We start from the raw sequence: 13608 nt of genomic DNA on the forward strand, positions 1-13608 counted from the left end.
CCTTAAGTGTACTTCTCAAGCCCACATCCCCACATTCCTTAAACCTAGACTGGAAAGTGTTAAAGGGAGATACAACCAGGTTACAGCCATGATTCATAATCAGAAGGGTCAGCTGGGTATACACTGTAGCCTACACCAATGGCTGCCATAAAGATTACAAAGGTGATCGACTTCATAAAGGATTATTACATTCTTTTTGGCAACAGGAAATCTTGGTATGGAGTCTGGTGTTTATCAGTCTGGGAGGCCAGTTCGGGTACGTATGTTATCCCCATGGCTACCAGGCACATGGTCCAAAGTTCACTGAAAGAGCAAGATGGAGTCAGCTTGGCCTGTTCCTTTCCTCCTTTGAACACGTACATTTGGTTTCCTCCAAGTCTTGCCTAGACTACACTCTGTTGAAGTGCATGTGTTTTTCAAATTCAAGTTTTCTCTCTCTCTTCATAGGACTGGGGTTACTGGATCTTATGACAGGTCCATTTTTCCCTTTAAAAGGCACTTGCCTATCGCTTTCTTAAATGGCTGTTACCAATTACATCCCACCAACATCAAAATAGGATCCTCCTCTTTTAAGCTGACTCCAGTGTTTCTTGAATGCAGATTTTTTTTTTTTTTTGAACATAGATTTTTTGATAGTGGTCGCTTGACTCCTCTGAGGTGGAATATCTGACGATACCTTATTGTCATCTTGATCGTCATCATCTCTATTGATCTGCCTCAATGAGTGCCTTTTCAGATACTCTTTTTAAAAACATTATAAATTTATTGACCTTTTTCATATTGTGTTCTGAGAGTTTGCCCTATTAATATTTTTATTATGTATTCCTGTTTTTCCTGAAGGCAGTTATCATTTAAAGCCCAGCAAATGTTGTGTCTTAAGTGCCCTTAAGGAAGAATGTTGAGGTTACTATTGCACAGAGTGGCCAGAAGGTAGCAGAGGTTCCTCGTGCCCAAGTGTGTTTACCAGGGCAGTGAGAACCACAGAAAGTACTGGTTTGGGGTCGTCTATTAGAGTACAGTCTGTCAGAACAATCAATCAAAGTTGTGTGTTTTTTTCATTTTTTAAATATACCTAAATCCTCATTGTAATTGGCATTAAATATACTTTAACATCTCATTCTACAATGCAAGGTGCTGTGAGTCAGTTCAGTCACTCAGTTGTGTCCGACTCTTTGTGACCCCATGGGCTGCAGCACGCCAGGCCTCCCTGTCCATCGCTACCTCCCACAGCTTGCTCAAACTCATGTCCATTGAGTCAGTGGTGCCATCCAACCATCTCATCCTCTGTCGTCCCCTTCTCCTCCTGCCTTCAATCTTTCCCAGCATCAGGGTCTTCTCCAAGGAGTCAGTTCTTTGCTCCAGGTGGCCAAAGTATTGGAGTTTCAGCTTCAGCATCAAGAGTCTTCTCCAACACCACAGTTCAAAAGCATCAGTTCTTCAGGGCTCAGCTTTGTTTATAGTCCAACTCTCACATCCATATATGACTACTGGAAAAATCATAGTTTTGACTATACAGACCTTTGTTGGAAAAGTGATATTTCTGCTTTTTAATACACTGTCTAGGTTTGTCATAGCTTTTTTTCCAAGGAGCAAGCATCTTTTAATTTCATGGTTGCAGTCACCACCTGCAGTGATTTTGAGCCCAAAAATATAAAGTATGACACTGGTTCCATTTTTTCCCCACCTATTTGCCATGAAGTGATAAGACCAGATCCCATGATCTTAGTTTTTTGAATGTTGAGTTTAAAACCAGCTTTTTCACTCTCCTCTTTCACTTTCATCAAGAGGCTCTTCAGTTCCTCTTCACTTTCTGCCATAAGGGTGGTGTCATCTGCATATCTGAGGTTATTGATATTTCTCCCAGTAATCTTAATTCCAGCTTGTGCTTCATCCAGCCCGGCATTTCACATGATGTACCCTGCATATAAGTTAAGTAAGCCTTGACAATATACAGCCTTGATGTGTTGCTTTCCCAATTTGGAACCAGTCTGTTGGTCCATGTCCAGTTCTAAATGTTGCTTCCTGAGCTGCATAGAGGTTTCTCAGGAGGCAGGTCAGGTGATCTGGTACTCCCATCTCTTGAAGAATTTTCCACAGTTTGTTGTGATCCTCACGGTCAAAGGCTGTGTAGTTCTAAGTGTCCAAAACGTGCTCTTCAGTTTTAAAGACACATATATCTATTCACATTTGGACTTTCTCCATATAATTTGCGATATTGTCAGTAGAAATCTTTTGGTATACCTAGGTCCTTATTGATTTTCCTGTTTATATGGAATGAATATATTTGTTGCATCTAAGGCTTTGAATTTATTCGTGCACTACTCTATCTCCTTTACTAAGAGGAAGTTTGCTTTTTAAGTCTCTGAATCGATTCTCTGTTAGTTCGTTGGTGTGCATATTTAGATTCTAACTGTAAGTGATATGAGACTTTTCTTTCTGTGGCTGACTTCTTCACTAGTTCCCCCTAGTTTTGTCTGTGTCTTCAGATCTCACTGTTTCATTCTTTCTTGGCTGAGCACAGTGCACTCTGTACTGATGTCACACACTCATTATCTATTCACTTCTCCCAAAATCCTGTGTTTGCCTCCATTTGTTGGATATTATAAATCTAGTCCCGTGCAACTTGGCGGCATGAATTTTTTGAAAATTTTGCCTTCTCCTCAAGCACTCTGTTGTGGTTCTGTGGGATTTTCTGGGGGCCTATTTTATCTCCTGCAGGCAGGTCTATGCTTCTCTCTACAGTGACCTTTACCGTTTACATGCGACGAGGACCTTTGTGTTAGTTGCTCTGTTGTGTCTGACTCTTTGCAACTCCATGGGCGGTAGCCCGCCAGGCTCCTCTGTCCGTGGGATCCTCCAGGCAAGAACACTGGAGTGGGTAGCTATTACCAATCCAGGGATCAAGCCCTGGGTCTCCTGCATTGCTTTCAGTTCAGTTCAGTCGCTCAGTCATGTCTGACTCTTTGTGACCTCGTGAATCACAGCATGCCAGGCCTCCCTATCCATCACCAACTCCCAGAGTTTATCCAAACTCATGTCCATTAAGTCGGTGATACCATCCAGCCATCTCATCCTCTGTCGTCCCCTTTCCCTCCTGCCCCCAATCTCTCCCAGTATCAGGGTCTTTTCCAATGAGTCAACTCTTCGCATGGGGCGGCCAAAGTATTGGAGTTTCAGCCTCAGCATCAGTCCTTCCAATGAACACCCAGGACTGATCTCCTTTAGGATGGTAGCTGGATCTCCTTCCAGTCCAAGGGACTCTCAAGAGTCCTCTCCAACACCACAGTTCAAAAGCATCAATTCTTCGGCACTCAGCTTTCTTCACTGTCCAACTCTCACATCCATACATGACCACTGGAAAAACCATAGCCTTGACTGCATGGACCTTTGTTGGCAAAGTTATGTCTCTGCTTTTGAATATGCTATCTAGGTTGGTCATAACTTTTCTTCCAAGGAGTAAGTGTCTTTTAATTTCATGGCTGCAGTCACCATCTGCAGTGATTTTGGAGCCCCCCAAAATAAAGTCTGACACTGTTTCCACTGTTTCCCCATCTATTTCCCATGAAGTGATGGGACCAGATGCCATGATCTTTGTTTTCTGAATGTTGAGCTTTAAGCCAACTTTTTCACTCTCCCCTCTCACCTTCATCAAGAGGCTTGTTAGTTCCTTTTCACTTTCTGCCATAAGGGTAGTGTCATCTGCATATCTGAGGTGATTGATATTTCTCCCAGCAATCTTGATTCTAGCTTGTGCTTCTTCCAGCCCAGCATTTCTCATGATGTACTCTGCATAGAAGTTAAATTAGCAGGGTGACAATGTACAGCCTTGACGTAACCAGTCTGTTGTTTCATGTCCAGTTCTAACTGTTGCTTCCTGACGTGCATACAGGTCTGCATTGCTTTACAGGATACCATTTTCTCCATGCCTTTTCCACCACTGATTCTTTGTAGATTTTTCATGACAGCCTTTCAGGCTGACAGGGAGTGATCCCTCCTTGTAGTTAGGATTTGCATGTCTGTCCTAAGTCACCAGGTTCAGCAGCTTTTCATGGATTATTTTTTTAAACAGCCTATGAATTGAAGTTACTTTAGAAATTTTCTTCTTGATTGCTTGCCCAGTTTTTATTATTTTCAATTGGTTTCCCTTAAAAATGTTTCAAGTGCAAGTATCAGTTAATGCCCAGCAGTCCTTGTGAATATGAAGTAACCATGAACAACAGTTAGAATGTTGATTTTGCGGAAAGGACCACTCGTGGCAGAATTTCTTCTTGCCCTACACTTGTTACTATGGTAACTGGAGACTTAAGTTTAGTCCTGGTTCCTGGTTGAAAATCAGTTTGGAATGTGACAGCTTGTGTGTCATTACTTCACCTTTTTTTTTTAGTAGAACTAATGTGTATTTTTATTAAATTCGACTTACATTGTTTTTCCTCTAAAGGTTGGAAACTTTGTTCTTTTACACTGGTGCATGTATCTATTCGTGTTTATTTTCTTTTTTTTTCCCACATATAAGTTATTTCAAAGGACTTAATACACTGCTCTTGGTAATGTAGGTCCATGTAGGTTATATATTTTACATCCTTCTTTGGTGTAAGTTGATCCCAACCTCCTAATTTAACCCTTCTACCACCAATTTTTTTTTCTGGTGGATAATTATGATTTCCTAAGATGTGTGGTTATTTGGAATATAAATGAGCTTACTGGGGACAATTTCCCAATCCTACCTGCGAGTGATATCATATATTTCTATTTTCCTAGTGAATGACTTCTCTTACTAAGATTATCTCTCTGCAAATGACATATGTCTGCAAATGACATTATTTCAGTTTTTTCATGCTGAGTCATACTCCACTCTGGGGATGCCTGCTTCTCCTGAATCCATCCGTCTGTGCCTGTGCAGTTTCTCTAATTCCCAGTCTTTCTGATCATGTGTCCTAGTGCAGTGCACTCCTTGGTGCCCGGGTTTTTCAGATCAGGCTTTCTCGGTGTCTGTCCATAGGACCGGGACTGTGGCGTCTTAATGCCCTTTCATTTTTACCTTAAAAGTGCACTTCCATGTTGGTTTTTCTAAGGCTGCTACCAGTGACATCCCAGCAGCATGAGAAAGGGGCCCTGTTGTCTTAACCCACTGCAGCATTTCTGGAATGTAGACGTTTGATAGTGGCCTTTTTGCCTTCAATAAGGTGGCACGTCATTGTCATTCAGATTTTCAGAGTCTCATGATTTGCCTTATTGTGTAAATTTTCATGTGCTATATTTTAAACAAAACAAACCAATTTAGCAACTGAACAGCAAAGCAATTATTTATAGGTTGCTCTGTGGGGGTAGATTCCCTCATGTCCAACTGACGTTACTCATGATATGAGAACCCAAGTGAAATTTCTGCTTTGGGATTGTAAATTAGAATGGAGTGTACCAGAACAGACACCCAAAGTCTTGTGTCTCCTTCCCGTTTTTTTTCATTAAATACAATTTTATTTCTTATTGTAAGTAAGTAAGTGTTAGCTGTTCAGTCATGTCAGACCCTTTGCGACCCCATGGACTGTAGCCTGCCAGGCTCCTCTGTCCACAGAATTTTCCAAGCAAGAATACTGGACTGGGTTGTCATTTCCTTCTCCAGGGATCTTCCCAACTCAGGGATTGTACCTGGGTTTCCTGCATTGCACGCAGATTCTTTACCATCTGAGCCACCACAATATATATATGTGTGTGTGTTGATACAGGTTGCAGGCGTGCAAAATCTGCTTTTTAATTTCAAATATATACATATATATTCACATCAGATTTCTTTCCTATCTAATTTATTACCAAATGTTGATAAAACTCCCCTGGTATACCTAGGTCCTTGTGTATTATCTATTTCATAAGAAATGGTTATGTTAGTTATGTCTAACCTTTTAAATATATATATCTTGCCCCTTCATTTTCCTTCAGTAAGCCTAAGTTTGTTTTTTAAACCTCTGAGTCTTTTACTCAGTTAATTCATTGGTATATCATTTTACATTCCACCTATAAGTGAGATCATCTATCCTATGATAATTGTGTTTTTCTCCTTCTGATCTCTGCATAGTTTGATTCGCCCAAGTTTGTATGTAGCCCTGAAAACTGCATTGTCTCCTTTTCTTTTCCTGGCTGAATCACATCGCATTGTACCCGTGTGTCATTTCTTCTTTACACGTTCATCTCTCCATAAATGTTGTGAATGCTTCCATTTGTTACATCCTGCAAGCTGTAGGCCAGGGCACACTGGCTACATGAACCTTTTCCAAATCTTGATTTTCCTTAAATACTCTATGACATGGTTCTGCAGGATCTGTTTTCTTCTCATAAAGCAGTTCCATACCCCTCTCTATAGTGACTCTTAGCATTCACATGCCACTAGGCCGTAACAGGGTTCCCTTTTCTCCATGTCTTTTCTGCTATTACCATTTTTTGAATTTTCCTGATGCCTCTTCACACAGGTCCAGAGTGACCTCGTTTTGTTGTTTTGATTTTATGTCTGTTATAATTCAGCAGGTTTATCTAGGCTCTTTATTAAATATTATGTGTATAATTTGCTGAAGAAATTTTCTTCGTGATAGTCTGTCCTTTTTTACTATTTTTGATTTGTTTCCCATGAAAATGTTTTAAGTGCAAGTATCTTTTAGAGCCCAGCTATTCCTGGGCTCCATACGAATATGAAGTGCCCATGAACAATAGTTTTTTGTTTTTTTGTTTAGGAAATGGCACAGGGCACCGAAATTACTTCATGACGTTGTGTGGGTACTACGGTAATCGGAGTTTTAGGGGTAGTCCTGCTTCCTGATCATAAATTAGAGTGGAATGTGAGATTATTAGCCAGCAAAGCTCAGGTCTGATTATTTCTTCTTTGCTTTCTTAAATAATGTGTTTTTGTGTTTTTTTTTGTAGACTCTGGCTCCTTTAATGAGACACAATCCCCCTCAGCACCCCCCACCGCCCCCAATAATGTGTTTTTTATTGGAGTAAAGTTGACTTACAATGTTGTGTTTGCTCTAGTGATACAGAATCTTGTTTACTTATAGTGAGGTGTGTATCTTTCCATGTTTGTTTTTTTTTTTTTTCACAACTAGGTACAGAGTGTTCAGTACAACACTCTTAGTACTGTCAGACTATATTTTACATTAGTATTTGGTATAATTTTGTCACAATCTCTTGATTTAGTCCTTCAACCTACCATTTCCTTTCGGCAATTATAACTTTATTTACTCAGACAATATGGTCATTTCATATGTAAATGAGTGCATTGAGAACAATTGTTCCTTTCCACACACAACAGATATCGTAGGATATTACTTTTCTTGCTCTGATATACTGAGCTGCTGTGCTTATGTCTAGACTTATCTGTCTTACTGCAAATGGCTCCGGTTCATTTCTGTCATGGCAGAGTCGTATTCTGCGGTGTACGTTATGACTTGTTCATCCATTCATGTGTCCGTGTACGTCTTGTTTCCTTCCTTGTCTTGGCTAATAGACATCCTGTTTCAGTGTACTTCTGGGTGCTTTAGTTACTTAAATTCTGATGTCTCTGCATTTATTCTTAGGAATGGACTGCCAGATCATGTGGAGGTTCTATTTTTGACTTTAAAAGCCACTTCCCTATTAGTATGTGTAATGACAGTGACCAGTTACCTCCCACCAGTAAAAAAAAAAAAAGTCCCCTTTTTAAACCTGACACCAGCATTTCTTGAACGTAGATTTCTTGATAGTGGTCTTTTTGACTTCTCTGAGGTGATACTTTGCTGTCATTTTCATTTTCATCCTCTCTGATTTGCCGTATTGTGTAATTTTAATGTACTCTTTCTTTAAACATTGTAAATTTATTTACTTTTTGATATTTTGTTCTGATAATTTGCCTTGTTTTACATTTTTTATTAGTTTCCCTTGTTTTTTTTTTTTTTTGATGGCAGTTAAAATTTAGAGTCCATCAAATTTTGTGAATCTTAACTGTCTATAGGGAAGAGTTTTTAGGTGGCTGTTGTGGAGCATGGTCAAAAGGCAACAGAGGTTCCTCTTGTCCAAGTGTGGTTACTGAGGCAATGAGAGCCTCATCTAAGTACTGAATTGGGGTTTTACATTAGAGGGGAGTCAATCATAACAAACACACAAAGTTGTGTGTTTCTTTCAGCTTTTTAATAAATATACCTTAAGTCCTTATTGTAATTATCATTGCTGCTGCTACTGCTGCTAAGTCACTTCAGTCGTGTCCGACTCTGTGGGACCCCATAGACGGCAGCCCACCAGGCTTCCCTGTCCCTGGGATTCTCCAGGCAAGAACACTGGAATGGGTTGCCATTTCCTTCTCCAATGCATGAAAGTGAAAAGTGAAAGTGAAGTCGCTCAGTCGTGTCCAACTCTTAGCGACCCCATGGACTGCAGCCTACGAGGTTCCTCCATCCGTGGTATTTTCTAGGCAAGAATACTGGATTGGGATGCCATTGCCTTCTCCGTAATTATCATTAAATATACTTTAATTTCTCATTCTCCAATGCAAGTTTCTTTGAATTATAGTTGTTCAAAATATGGTCTTTAATTTTAAATATACCCATATCTATTCACATTCACACTTTTCCCCATATTGGTTATTAGAGATTGTTGATAGAACTCCCTTGGTATACCTAGGTCCTTGTTAATTATTTTATATGGAATGATTATTACTACATCTAAAGTGTTAAATTTATTCCTGGCTCCATTCCTCACTCCTTGAGTAAGCACGAGTTTGTTTTTAAGTCTTTGAGTCTGCTTGTGTTTTCTCAATTAATTCATTGGAATGTATTTTTAGAGTCTAACTATAAGTAACCTGTTTGTCTTTGTCTGATTCTGACTTCGTCACTTAGTTTGATTGTCCCTAGTTTTGTCTGTGTTATTGCAACTTTCATTATTTCTTTTTCCTACTGAGTCATATTGCATTGTGTACATGCGTCCCATCTTCTTTATCCATTCACCTTTCCAAAAAAATTTTTTTTGCCTTCATTCATTGTGGGTTGTAAATTTAGGCCAGTGTACACTTGGGTGCTCTTTTCAAAAGTGTACACAGTGTACACTTCTCCAAATCTTATTTTCTCCTCAAGTGCTCTTGGGTGTATTTCTGCAGGATTTTATAGCAGGTCTATTTTTATCTCTTGAAGGCAGTTCCATGCTTCTCTCTGTGGTGACCTTTACCATTTCTGCACTACTTATTCTTTGCAGATTTTTTGGGACGGCCTTTCACAGTGGCACTGAGGGATGCCTCACTGGAGTCATGATTTGCACGTCTGTCATAATTCGTGACGTTCAACAGCTTTTCATGAATTTTTTTGAACAGTGGGAGTCTATGTACTTCATGTATTTTCTTCTTGAGTGTTCTGCATGCTTAGTGTTCAGTCCTGTCCTACCCTTTGTGACCCTGTGGACTGTAGCCTGCCAGGCTCCTCTGTGCAAGCGATTTTTCAGGCAAGAATACTGGAGTGGGTTGCCATTTCATCTTCCAGGGGATCTTCCTGACTCAGGGATCAAATCTGCATCTCCTGTGTCTCCTGCGTTGCAAGAGGATTCTGTACCCACTGAGCCATCAAGGAAGCCCTTGATTGTCCTTTTTTATTATTTTCCATTTGTTTCCTTTACTTTTTTTCAAGTGCAGGCATCATTAACAGCCCAGCAGTTTTTGTGAATATGAGCTAACCATGAGCAATAGATTAAATGGCGCTTTTGGGGGGGGAATGTCCACAAGGTGGCAGAATTTCTTCCTGCCCTACTCAGTACTGTGTTAATGGGAGTCTTCGACTTAGTACTGGCTCCTGCTGCAGATGAGTTTGGAATGTGAGAATGGAAGCCACCAAAAGCTTGTGTCCCCTTCTCCTCCTGCCTTCAGTCTTTCCCAGCATTCAGGGTCTTTTCCAATGAGTAAGTTCTTCGTACCGGGTGGCCAAAATATCAGAGTTTCAGCTTCAGCATCAGTCCTTCCAATGACTATTCAAGACTGATTTCCTTTAGGATTGACTGGTTGGATCTCCTTGCAGTCCAAGGGACTCTCAAGAGTCTTCTCCAACACCACAGTTCAAAAGCATCGATTCTTCAGTGCTCAGTTTTCTTTATGGTCCAACTCTCACATCCATACATGACTACTGGAAAAACCATAGATTTGATCAGACGGACCTCTGTCAGCAAAGTAACATATGTGCTTTTTAATATGCATTGTTTTACTGAGCAATGTAGAAAAAAACATTTGTCCTTTGCTTCTCCTTGAGGGCCCTAGACCCCTTTCTCCTTCTCAAGGGCCCTGGACTCCTTATCAACCTTTTAATCTCTATCTTTTTATTAGAGTAAATTTGATTACAATGTTGTTTTTTCCTCTAAAGTTCCCAAACTTTGTTCACATCTTACCACACAAGTATGTATTCATTGTTGGTATTTTTTTTCACATATAGATTATTTCAGAGTGTTTAATATTCCTCCCTTGGTAATGAAGGTCCATGTTATATATTTTATAGCCTTCATTGTATACATTAATCCCAATCTCCTAATATAAATTTAAACCCACCATTTCTTTTTATAATTACAAATTCATTTCCTATGATGTATGGTTATTTCAAAAGTAAATATGCTTCTTGGGAACAATTTCTCAATCCCACCTGCAAGTGATAGAATATGACATTTCTATTTTCTCTCTGACTGACTTCTTTTACTATGCTATCTCTGGATCTGTGTTCCTCACTTTTCGCAGCAGAGTCATATTCCATCGTGTAGATGTCTGCCTTGCTCCTCATCTCTGCATGTGTATTTTCTTTCATGTCTGATGTAAGTGTACATCCTGTGGCAGCGCACTTTTGGGTACATTTATTTATCAAAATCTGTTTTCCTCTGCACCTATCTGTATGAGTTAGACTGTCAGATCATAGTGCCCTGTGTTTTTATAGTTACTACACACTTCCACATTGGTCTTTATAATGAATTTGCCAGTTATATCCCACAAGCATCCTAAAGGGACCACTTTAACTATCCCCACTGTATCATTTCCTCGGGGTAGATTTATAGATACTGGCATTCTGATTTCTCTCTCTCGATCTTGTTGTTTTTTGATTTTACTGTCCCTAATGAGTTGCATGACATCTGGTCCCATCACTTCATGGGAAATAGATGGGGAAACAATGTCAAACTTTATTTTTTTGGACTCCAAAATCACTGCAGATGGTGATTGCAGCCATGAAATTAAAAGACGCTTACTCCTTGGAAGGAAAGTTATGACCAACCTAGATAGCATATTGAAAAGCAAAGACATTACTTTGCCAACAAAGGTCCATCTAGTCAAGGCTATGGTTTTTCCAGTGGTCATGTATGGATGTGAGAGTTGGACTGTGAAGAAAGCTGAGCACCGAAGAATTGATGCTTTTGAACTGTGGTATTAGAGAAGACTCTTGAGAGTCCCTTGGACTGCAAGGAGATCCAACCAGTCCATCCTAATGGAGACCAGTCCTGGGTATTCATTGGAAGGACTGATGCTAAAGCTGAAACTCCAATACTTTGGCCACCTCATGCAAACAGCTGACTCATTCGAAAAGACCCTGATGCTGAGAGGTATTGGGGGCAGGAGGAGAAGGGGACGACAGAGGATGAGATGGCTGGATGGCATCACTGACTCAATGGATGTGAGTTTGGGTGAACTCTGGGAGTTGGTGATGGACAGGGAGGCCTGGTGTGCTGTGATTCATGGGGTCGCAAAGAGTTGGACATGACTGAGCGACTGAACTGAACTGAATGAGTTGCATTATGGTGAACTTTTATGGGCTTCCCTGGTGGCTCAGAGGTTAAAGTGGCTGCCTTCAATGTGGGAAACTTTTATACGTGTTATTTTTTTAAACATTGCAGTTGTATTTATTTTTTGATATTTTCTCTGATAGTTTCCCAATTTTACATTTTTTATTCATTATCCCTTGTATATATTTTTAAGGGTGGGGTCATTAGGACATGAAAAATCTTGTGAGTATTAATTGCTCATTACCCCTAATTGTCAGGTTGCGACAGCGGGAAGTGCCACAGGATGGCAGAAGTTCCTTGTGTTAACTGTGGCCACACAGTCTCTGAGAGCCTAAGGGAAGGTCCTGATTTGGGGTTATAATTCAGAGTGGAGCATACCAGAGCAATTGCTGAAAGCTTGTATCTCACTTTTTATTATTAAATATGCCTTTAGTAATTGAAGTAACACTGACAGACAAGGCAATATGGGTTATAGTATATAACTGGTTATTTAATTTTAAATATACATATATAGATTCACAATCAGGTATTTTGAGTAATTTATTACTACAGAATATAGATAGACCATACATAGTATACCTAGGTGTTAACTGATAATCATTGAATAGGACACTGGACATAAAGGAGCTGAGAGACTACAAGAGGCTTCATAACATACACAACTGGAGAGTCACCAAGAGGCTCACAGACCACAGGAGCTAAGTGTCTGCACAGGGCCTCATAGCTATACACAAGGTGAGTGTCTGCCTGGGACTTCCTTGGAACACCAGCTGAGTGAAAGCCTAGAGGCCCCATAGGCTCACAAAAGATGTCTTACTAGAAGCTGTATAGCTATAAGCAAGCTCAGCTTCTGCCTAAAGGCCTCCTAGTAAGATAGAGCTGAGCTTCTGCCTGCCAGGAGCCAGCGTGAGGAATCCCGTGACAAGGTCATGAGGAAGGAAGCCAACATACACAAGGTGTGATCAGACTTCAGGGGCCCCCCTGGCATTTCCTGAGCATCCATCCCCCAAAAATAAGAATCTGCCTGCTTTTCCACTCTTCTGATATTCTCTGGAAAAAGTCAACTCAGGGCTTTAGTCTTCTGCATTTGAAAGGGATGTTTCAGTTAAACCCCCTCTGATTGCTCTCTAGCTTGCCTAACAGGTTCCCCGGACCTCTTACAGCTTGTGAATTGCTTGCAGCCCCCAACCACGAGAGGCACAAAGCTTAAAAGCATCTTAAAGATACAGAGCCTTTTCTAAAGAGTTAAAAATTATATTGGTGACAGGATTTCACTGTTGACTCAATGATTGCTGCCAGACCTCCATATTCTTTATCTTTTAGGCACCTGGGAGGATGTTAATCAATGTAAACGGGATATGGAAAAAGATATATAGTAGTTTTGATGTTAGCAACACTAGACTTTTGAGTTAATTGCTTCTCTTTTGTTGTAAATCACTGTACTCCCTTTACTTGTTATAAGTTGCTGTATCTTTGCTATGTAAGAGTGTAACTTTATTTAGTGCTTTCTGAGAGTGGCACCAAACCTTGGGAAGATCAACACAAATAAGTCTTCTGGATGACAAATCCTTATCAGAAAAAAGGCTGTAAAATGTTAATTGGCCCTTTTTGGCCAGAAGATGATGTAAATTACCTAAGACTTGTGTATACAATTAGGTATGCAGAGAGAAAAGCCTGGTTTTGATAAGAGTCTGGACTGCTAACGCTGCATAACTTTGTGTTACCCACTGATCTCTATGTACAATCTAAAAGGTATCTAAGGCCTTCTAAACAATAGGAGCGGGAGCCAGTCACTGGACTGGTTTCCCCCGTGTGTGTGTGTGTGTGTGTGTGTGTGTGTGTGTGTGTGTGTGTGTG

The sequence above is a fragment of the Oryx dammah genome, unplaced genomic scaffold, assembly GCF_014754425.2.
Source record: "Oryx dammah isolate SB20612 unplaced genomic scaffold, SCBI_Odam_1.1 HiC_scaffold_15, whole genome shotgun sequence".
Classification (NCBI taxonomy): Eukaryota; Metazoa; Chordata; class Mammalia; order Artiodactyla; family Bovidae; genus Oryx; species Oryx dammah.